At 44.5% G+C, this 9453-nt stretch overlaps 1 long non-coding RNA gene across 1 annotated transcript; it reads right to left on the bottom strand.

Moving 5' to 3' along the window:
- Window positions 1-328: 328 nt before the first annotated feature.
- LOC113835715 lies at window positions 329-3078 on the bottom strand. Its single transcript, XR_003485399.2, has 3 exons — window positions 2761-3078; window positions 2434-2435; window positions 329-381 (listed from the first exon to the last, which is right to left on the bottom strand). It is a non-coding gene; the product is annotated as an uncharacterized LOC113835715 (long non-coding RNA).
- Between the last annotated feature and the right edge of the window lie 6375 nt (window positions 3079-9453).

Below are 9453 nucleotides of genomic sequence, written 5' to 3'. Positions count from 1 at the left end.
AGATTCCAATCATGGAATTGCTGTCTCTCCAGCGTCCCCATAAGGGAGTGAGAGATAATGGCATCCCCATGCAAGGGAGTTCCTTCTGAATTAGCATTTCAACCAGGGAAAATCAAACAGCAGGAACATATTCTTTCCCATGCTACTTATTTATTCCTGTTGACTTTGGGACAAAGTTTGTGACCCAAGAAGGCTGAAATGCTTGTCAAAAGCAAAAAAGGGAATTTAGGCAATGGGGAATCCATCAGGAGCTTCTGGTTGGCAGACTCTGTTGCAGAGACAGGGGGTGTCCACATCAGCTGGACTGGTTCACATCCATAGCAAGTCTAGGGCTCGCAGTCTACTTAGAACAGCCTGTACTGAGTACTGATACTCAGATGTCTGCCAGAAGCAGAAAACTGTTTAAGACATGTTTAAATTGGGAACAGAAGTTAATTTTGAGTCCTAGCAAAAACTACAGCTTCTGTCCAGAGAGCCAGGTATGGATTAGACAGAGGTACCTTTGGCCTGATGAAAAGCCCTTTAAGTTTATACTTAGATGACAACAAAAATAAACCTAAAAACCTTGAGCTTGTGCCTGTCAATAGATAGTCATTACTTTATCAGCTAACATGCTGACTATAGTCTATAGTGGATCTGACTGCCTGATGCTGCCAAGCTGACAATCATTAATATTTCAGAGATATTATATTATATGAGAAGGGTATATTTTATAGAGTTTCCGAATCAATTAAAAAGCAACAGAAGCCAGTTAGAAGCCAGTCCATATACAGTTAGCCATTCCCAAGTCTCTCCATTAGCGCTGGAGGCAGAAGTATCAAAGAACAGCAATCTTCGCCAGGCCTATAAGGTGAGAGTTTTTTTCTCTCTGTGGAAGAGGGACATGGAAAAGACTGACCTTGTTTTGTCTAGGCAAAGCAGGTGCAATCAATTTTCCAGTGTCCAGCCTTGTCCACAGTCTTGGCCAGGTCCTGGCAGGCAACTGGTATCACATCTGAGCATCTCACTCACTGGTCAGCATCATCATTAACCAGGTGTAGGAACTGGGGTGCCTCATAATCTTCTTTGGAGCCTTTGGGTAACTGTCAGGATCTGGCAGTCTGTCTGATATTATAAACTTTTAAAACAATGTTTTAAATGCCATATTCTGCAGGTCTCTGAAGCATTAGAGGTCTGTTTTAGTTACTTGCCTTAAGCACACATTAAGCACGCAGGTGGCTAGGTAAGGTCATATTTCTGTAATTAATTAATTTTCAGTCTGACTGTAACTGGTTTTAACTTAGTAAAATATTTGAAACTTAGCACAGTTGAATTTAAAATTGTATAGAGTTACCTTATATTCCTTAAACAGTAGCTGCATGTACACATTTTAGCTGCTTGCTTAAAGTTAACTTCTTTTTGAGACAGGGTTTCTCTGTGGCTTTGGAGCCTGTCCTGTAACTTGCTCTGTCGACCATAAAGCCTGGCCTTGAACTCACAAAGATCTGCCTGCCTCTGCCTCCCAAGTGCTAGGATTAAAGGCGTGTGCTACCAATGCCCTAAACGCACACTCACGTACCCCTAGACACTTCCCTTACGCTGCCCTACAAGATCTTTCTGCAGCCGGTTCGAGCTGTCTTTTGTCACTAACCGCCATGGTGGGTGACAAAAGACCCGAGCTAACATGGGGTTAGCTCGTTAAATTACAATAAAGCCTCATGCAGTTTGCAAAAAAAAAAGAAAAAGAAAAAGAAAAAAAAATTTAAATCCCTTAATGTCTTTCTGTAATATATAGAAGCATTAACATTTTAAATCTTAACTGAAAAACTTGTTTCTAAGATGGTACCTCTAATTTCCATGTGGTCACCTTTAGTCAAGATGGCAGTTTAAGTATCTTTTTTCAACTTCAGCAAAAGGGCTACCAGTCAGCCATGTGACCAGCTTGCCATGTGGCTGGCTACAAAATGGGGGTAAACTGCACCATTTGTTTTACCTGTATGCTTGTAACAGAACTTAGGTTATGCCAGGAAACAGAACATTTTAAAACAAGCATGCATAATTTACTTGAGAAATAAACAGAACTTTTTAAACAGAATTAGCTTAATATGGTTAAAATTTTAACTTATATTACCAATTTTTAAAATTTACTATTTGTAGACATGAGAAACCATAGCAAACAGTTTGCATTTTTCTCTGACTTTTAACAACCTTTTTTCTGACCTTTGACAACTTTCCTCTGACCTTCTACAATTTTCTTTGACCCTCTATAACTTTCTATATACCTTTAGTTTATTTCTCTGATTTCCTTAGACATTCTTAGACAAATTTCTCTTTCCCTTTCTTTCTTTATTACTTCAGTCTTCTACATTTTCTCTCATTTTTCAGTCAACATAACAACTCTTATCAAAGTCCTTTTTATGGTTTTTAATAACTTTAAGGCCATTTCTTTAGAACGTCTGGAACAGGCCAGATGGTTCACCCGCCCCAGCTCCATGTGCTCAGGGCAGAGACCTGGGGGGCAGCGGGTGCTGCTGGTAATCCCAGACCCTCTCCCAACTCAAGGGTGGGGAAAAAGACCCCCACGGCTTTCCTGCATACTATGTGTGTGGATCACAGAGAAGGCCAGGCAGCCAGGCAAATGGTGGCCTTGCAAGCCATGTGCTCAGGGTAGGGAAATTCCTGCCATAAGCCAGGACCCACAGCAGGATGGCAGTTGGAGCAGAGAGAGCCCCACTTCGCATTCCTCACAGACCGGCAGTGAGGATGGAAAGACAGACTTACCTGCACCGGCCAGGCTCAGCTGTGAGGGCCACAGCAGTGGTTGGAGTTCAGAGCAGTAGCCTCAGGGGACTGTGCCGCAGGACACTCCAACCCATGGCACATGGCAGAGGAACTCCTATCCCGCACGCCACATGCTCAGGGCAAGAAAAGACCCCTGACCCACGAATGCCACGTGGGTGGGCAGTAAGGACAGAGAGAGACGCTTAACAAACACACAGAACAATTGTGAAACTTCGACAGACAGCACAGTTTACAAAATTAACAGAAACAGCAGACCAGAAAACACAAAACTGACACAGCAACAAAAAGCATGCAGGCAGGGTGTGGATTGCAACAGATCAGATAACACAGATAACAAACCTTCTCAACTGCTCAGTCATACAGCCTGTTCCAACCCTCCAGGCTTTACAGAAATCATACAGAAACAAAGACATAAAAAAAGAAAGTTACCTAGTGTAGCGCCACATGACTCAATGAAAGGGGGGTGTCGTGGTGGATCCTGAATTGAAAACACACAGGTACAGAATAGACAGAAAAGAACAGATGCCAACCCAATCTGTCCACGCCGCTTATAAGGCAATGGCGCCGGGCAGACGGGCGGCAGAACCAGGCGGCTACAATCGCTGCTAACTGAGGAGGGTCCAAGCGTCCTTGGCCTCAGTACCTCCTGGGTGTCCTCAGGGCAGCAGTCTGTGATCCTCTTGGCACATCTGCCCATCACAGTTGAGGTGGAATCCGGGGATGGGGGTGGTTAGTTGTTGACCCATGGGGTGAACAGAAAGGGACACAAACAGTAAAAACAGAAGGACAGACACAACAAACAGGACAAACTGCGCAGCAAACTAGAATGGTGCCCAAACCAAAATTACAAACAACTCTTGGACTTTTTTCCAGGGTGGGACCAAGGGGCCCAGGGCATGTCTGCCTCTGGGGTACGTCTGCTTTCCCTATGGTCCAAATCAAACAACCCTCGGACCTTCACCCAGGGCAGGACCCAGGGTCTCAGGACACGTCTGTCTCCCTCTGTGGTCCAAATTACCAAATACAAGTCCTGTGCAGGCACAAATTCAAATCTTAGTCAAAACAGCAAGAGACATAACAAGACACATTATCAAACATGGACATAACACTGAACATATAAATTGCGAGCTCAATCGATCTTACCTCCAAGATCTACTCCATTCAAGTGAGGAGTGGTCGAAAATCCAGGACAAGCCCCCAAATGAAAGACCCCTGAAAGGCTCATGCCCCTAGGATCTCAGTCCAGGAACGAGGCCACCCCAATCATCATGCAGAGGCAGAAACTTGAGGCAAACAGCATAAGGCTTTATTGTAGTTGTTTAATGAGCTAACCCCATGTTAGCTTCGGTCTTTCACCCACCCGCCAGGATGGATGGTTAGGAAAAGACGATGCAAAGCGTCTGCATAGAGATCTTGTAGGGCAGCGTAAGGGGAGTGTCTAGGGGTACACATAGGCTCAGGATTGCTGTGCCTCCAGGCTTGGAGGGTTTGCCCTGTGTTGATTGGTCCACTGGTTGTTATGGCCCATAGGCCCTCCCAGGGTGGTTGCTATGCTCTGCACGTCATTGCTGTCCATAAAGCACACCCAGAGCCCTAAAGCATAGCACCACCAGCTAACTTCTGATTGGTTCCTTGCCATGAGGCAGGCATCTGACTTCCTAGTGAACAAGGCAAGTTCAGACAAGCACATGTTGAAAGACCCCTGCCCCTTAGCCCTTTCTTTCTCAAGTTTGTCTCCTCTTCCTCCTGTCGGCGGCTTCCCCAATCCGCACCCCCGGCGGCCTTCCCCTGCCACCCGCCGCACGCCCGGCCCGAGAACAAGCACCAGGTGGGCCGGCCAGAGAACGAGCACCGGGTGGGCCGGCACGAGGGAGAGCACCAGGTGGGTCGGCACGAGAACAAACACCAAGTGAGCTGGCCTGGAGCCCTGCCCCTGAGCCCCCGCCTGAAGAGAAACACTCCGTCCCAAGGTCTCCGCCCCCAAGGTCAGCCATCAGGAAGGGGGTGGAATTGAGTCTGCTGTACCAGACACCAGACACCAGACCTTGAGAATATGCTGATCTGGAATGGCTCTGTGTCTCATTTGAACCATCCAATAGAAATGATTCTGTATTTCGCCTCATTTGAAAGACTCTATGTTTCACCTCATTTGAATAACTCTGTACTTTGCCTCATTTGAATAACCCTGTATAGCGCCTCATATACATTGACCAATGGGAATAGCTCTGTACAATGCCTCATTAGAATTATCCAATAGAATCCCTGCTCCTAGCTTGCGCCTTTTTCCCTATATAAGGACCCCTTTCCCTTGGCTCGGGGCGCTTAGCCACACAGAAGCTAAGTCGCCCCGGGTACCCGCGTCTCTAATAAAGCCTCTTGCTTTTGCATCCAAGTTCGTGGCCTCGCTGATTCCTGGGTGCGGGTCTCCTTCTACGAAAGTACCTCTTCGGGGGTCTTTCAATGTTACTGTCATGGCTGCTGAAAGGGGGAGCTGGTCCCTTCATCAACAGCTTATAACTCAAGCTTCAGTGGGATCCAAAGCCTCTGGCCTCCTCTGGCAACTGAACCAACACAGATACACAGGCATAAACACAATTACATTAAAAAAAAAAAAAACTAGGATGTGGGGGTGGGGGACACACCTCTAAGCATGTCCTCAAGGATATTTCAAGAGAAGTTTAACTAAGTAAAGGATGTGGAAAGGGAGCACCACACTCATGGGCAGGGGTCCTAGACTGAATAAAAGCAGAAAAGTGACAAAGGAGGACAATACCAGCACTCCCTTCCTGACCTGCCCAAGATGTGAGCAAGCAGTCTCCCACAGCCACAACAAAAGCCGGCTTTCCCCAACATATCATATATATATGATATATATCATATATATATATATATATGATATATATATATATATATCATCATATATATATCCCCAGAACCTGGACTCAGAATAAACTTGCCCTGCCTAAAGTTACTCCTTGCCAGGTACCTTGGTCACAACAATGAGAAAAATATATTCTCCATAACATCCCCAGGAAGCCCCATGGGCTCCATCTCCTACCCCATGATCTGCATCTTGCCTCCTCTTCACTGTCTAGTGGTAAAACTAATACTAAATCACACTTTTGGTGTGTGTGTAAGGAGGGGAGGTGTCTAGAAGGTAGGCTTGGAGATGATACTAGCTTTTTATTGCTGTGTAATGAATTAACACAGATTCAGCAGTTTAAATGAACACACACATATCATCTCACATAATGTATGAGTACATATGTGAAATATGTGTGTAGTCTATATGTGTATACTGGGTATGAAAGAATATGTATGCACACACACACACACACACACACACACACACACACACACACACATATATATATATATATATATATATATATATATATATATATATATACATGTGGTATACATGTGTAGTCTATATGTGCATTCATCTCCATGTGTATGCATGCATAGGGAAATATGTATACAGATGTGGGCAGGTGGAGGCCAGAGGTCAATGTCAAGTGCCTTCCTCTTTCTCCCCGCACCTTATATTTTGAGACAGTATCTCACTGAACAGGGAACTTGCTATTTAGGCTAAATGAACTCATTTAGCCAGCAAGTTCAGAGGATTTGCCCTTCTCTGCTCCCATCCCCATCCCAAGCACTGGGCAACTTCCATGCTTAGCTTTTATGTGGGTGACGGGGATCTGAACTCAGATCCTTGTGTTTGCACAGCAGGCACTTTACCCACTGAGTAATCCCCCCAGCCTCCTCACAAGTTCTAAAAATTAGGGCTATAATCCCACAAGACAGCAATCAACATGTTGACCAGGGTTGGGTTCTCATCTGGCTGTTTGCCCACTTACAGGAGCTAGGAACATGCAGCTCTCCTATGGCCCCAGAATGCATGGAATCTTCATTATCCAGTGTTAATAACAGAGAAAGACTCTAGCAAGAGTGATGGCATACCCCAAGATCCCATGCCTTTAACATATTGAATATAATCGAGATTTGGCAGATGCCCATTCTTAGGAAAAGGCTTTTATACATGTGCATGGTAAAGATGAAAGATGAAAGGCAAGGGGACATGTTTTGTGTTTGTGTGGGTTTTCGAGGAGACAGGGTTTCTCTATGTTAACAGCTCTGGCTGTCCTGGAACTCATTTTGTAGACCAGGCTAGCCTCAAACTCACAGAGATCCACCTGCCTCTGTCTCCCAAGTACTGGGATTAAAGGCATGCACCATGGGGGTTGGGGTGTGTGCAGGGAATGGACTCTTTCAAGTTTTCCCACTCATAATGATAAGGAATGTCCTTTTGTATATGCTTCTCTTATTGGTTGATGAATAAAACACTGTTGGGCCAATGGCAGTAAAAACAGTTGCCATGTAGCAGGCAAAAGAGTTGCAGGTCAGGCATTCACCAGTAAGCCAAAACCATGTGGAAATAAATACATATATCAGTAGTTATGTGTTAATAATTAAGACAGAGCTGGCCAATAGAAGCCCTAGTCATCGGCCAACAGCATTATAATTAATATAAATCTCTGAGTGTTCATTTGGGACTGACACAGCTGTGGGACCAGGCTGGCAGGAGAGAGTGCTCAAAACACACAGCTGTTGTTCTAAGTTATGAACAGTTTTTAGCACCAATGAGGATTTTACTGGAAGAAGATGGACAAGATAGTCTTCTAATATAACCACCAGTTGCAGAATTTTTGAAGATCATTTGGTTTTACTTTGTCTCTTACTGGCTCTGAAGTCATTGGAAAAAAAGATGGGTTTTGTAGCAAATCTAATGCCCTGCATAGAGTTCCTTCAATACAAACTTGTGACACAATGAACTGACAGATTGCCCTAGGGATATATAGTGATTAATAAAACCATCCAAATCCCAGCAATGTTTTTCTACTTACTTATCATTCACATAGTGTCATCTTTCTCTCGGGAGTCTTACAGAAGACCTGGTACTGCCCCACCCATCTCAACCCTTGAATGGATAGATACTCTTAGAATACATGCACACAAACCACAGCTCTAGTAAACATTCCTACTTAGGGGGTGATGTTTTAGTTGAAGTCCCTTTGTGAAGGATAAACTTCTGTGAGGCCCAAGTTTCTCAAACATTAACCTACAGGAAGGGTGTTATAGGTGTGTTACAAATATCTCCCAAAGGCTTGTGTGTTTGACCGGAAGCCTGTGTCACTTTTCAGGGGAATCTATAGAGGTGGGGACCAGCAGGAGAAGTAGGGCAGTTGGGATGTACCATTTAGAGATGCTAGAACTTCAGCAATTCTCTTTTCTTCCCTCTCCCCTCCTCCTCCTCTTCCCTTCCCCCACTTCTCTCCTGGCTGTCATGAGGTAAGCAGTCCCCCTCAGCCCCATACTTATGAAACCTTGAAAATGTGATCCAAAATAAGCCTTTCCTACTTCAGGTTGTCTGCTAGGTATTTTGTCACAGTGATGGAAAGCTGACTAACACAAAGGGAAATGACTTGGAGATATCGCCCGCCCCACAATTAGGTTAAAATGTGAGTCAACCAAGAAGGGGCTGCAAGAGACCAGAGATGTTTGTTCTGACTTGGAAGCATTTGCCCTTTCTTCCAGAATTCACATCTCTGTGGACCACTCTCTTCTCCTCTCCATGGAGAGACACAAGTGAGAGTTCTTTTTAATTATGAACTTTTACAGTGAGTGCTGAAAAGTCACATGTAAACAGAGACTCTTGGGGTATCGTTCTCAAGTCAAAATAAACAGATGGAGAGTTCCACCGTCATGACTCTCGATGGTCCTGACTACTCAAGAGGCTGAAGCAGGAGGATCACCAGGGGTGCAAGACCAGCCTGGAGAACATATTGAGACCCTCCTACCAAAAACCAAATTGAGAATAATAAATAGGATACAAACCACTGGCAAGGTCTTCCATCTTGAATGTTTAATATGTTAAATATTCACACAAATATTAATGAGCTTGCTCCCTTCTGGGTTTGTGACAATTAAATATCTATTACATGGTAACCATATACTGCCAAGTGGTTCAATACCATTGCTTCCTTAGAAAGCAATAGATTAATATAGTTTATTGGAGTAGAGGTATGAACAGTAGCATATGCAATTGTATAACAAGTCTTCCAATTAAAGAGACTTACAAGCCATTACACTTCATAACTCCTGGGAAATCAGGGAACAGAAAAGCTGTATACACATGCAGCGAAAATATTCTTCATGCGGACTAAATCCCACCTTAAATCAAAAAGACTTTCAATGTGCTTCCCCATCTCACAGTTCTCACAGCGAGAGAGGATAAAGTATTTCTTCACATTTTTAAGGTAAGCAAAACAAAAAACCCTCCCCACATGAGCTTTACCATCTTGAAGAGGTATAAAATGCCCTAGGAAGGCCTGGCTAGATGGCTAAGTGAGTAGGAGTGCTTGCTGTGCAAGCATGAAGACCTGAGTTTGGATCCCCAGCACCCATGTAAAAGCCAGCTGTGCCTTTGTGCACCTGTCAGAGCAGAGATAAGAGAATGGCATAGACTTACAGCCACTAGCCTAGCATAAAACTGTCAGGCTGGCAATAAGAGACCCCACTCAAGAGAACAGGGAGAACAGCAACAGAGGGAGACGCCTGCCATCTTCCTCTGGCCTCCACAGGGGAATGCATACCTGCACACATGTG

Source organism: Cricetulus griseus, chromosome 5, assembly GCF_003668045.3.
Source record: "Cricetulus griseus strain 17A/GY chromosome 5, alternate assembly CriGri-PICRH-1.0, whole genome shotgun sequence".
NCBI classification, from domain to species: domain Eukaryota; kingdom Metazoa; phylum Chordata; class Mammalia; order Rodentia; family Cricetidae; genus Cricetulus; species Cricetulus griseus.
This window is presented reverse-complemented; position numbering and strand designations above follow the sequence as displayed.